Here is a 391-nt window from a genome sequence, read left to right on the forward strand (position 1 = left end):
TGTGTTGGCCCGGCTTGTTATGGTCAAGCTTTCCCTCCCCCGCCACAGCCTCGGCGTGGGCGGCTGTACCGCAGCGGCGCACGGCTGGCTCTGCAGAGTGGCTGGCATTTGGAGCTGCACGGTGCCTTGCATCCCTGCTGCTTTATTAGACCATGCTTTTGCTCCTTCCACCCTGGGAGAGGAAGTCAAGCCCATGCCCTGGGCCTGAGGCAGCTCCTGGGGTGGTTGGTGCTCCCTGGTCAGGGGTAGCTGTTGGTTTTGTGGTCTGCGAGGTGCCTCCTGCTTCATGATCCCCACTGCAGATCGCTTGGTGAGGGTTCAGTGGGGATGGTGGCTGGGACAGGCCTTTCCCAGGGGAGACTGTGGTCCTGGCAGGGCGCCCTCCCTCCTC

General features: G+C 63.2%; 1 protein-coding gene across 1 annotated transcript in view; it reads left to right on the top strand.

Annotated features, from left to right (window-relative positions):
• The window catches only part of CPEB1 (cytoplasmic polyadenylation element binding protein 1), a 26,136-nt gene that overhangs the window by 21,353 nt on the left and 4,392 nt on the right, over window positions 1-391 (top strand). The gene's annotated exons all lie outside the window — the stretch shown is intronic.

This window comes from Buceros rhinoceros, unplaced genomic scaffold, assembly GCF_000710305.1.
Source record: "Buceros rhinoceros silvestris isolate BGI_N320 unplaced genomic scaffold, ASM71030v1 scaffold30800, whole genome shotgun sequence".
In the NCBI taxonomy this organism is placed as follows: Eukaryota; Metazoa; Chordata; class Aves; order Bucerotiformes; family Bucerotidae; genus Buceros; species Buceros rhinoceros.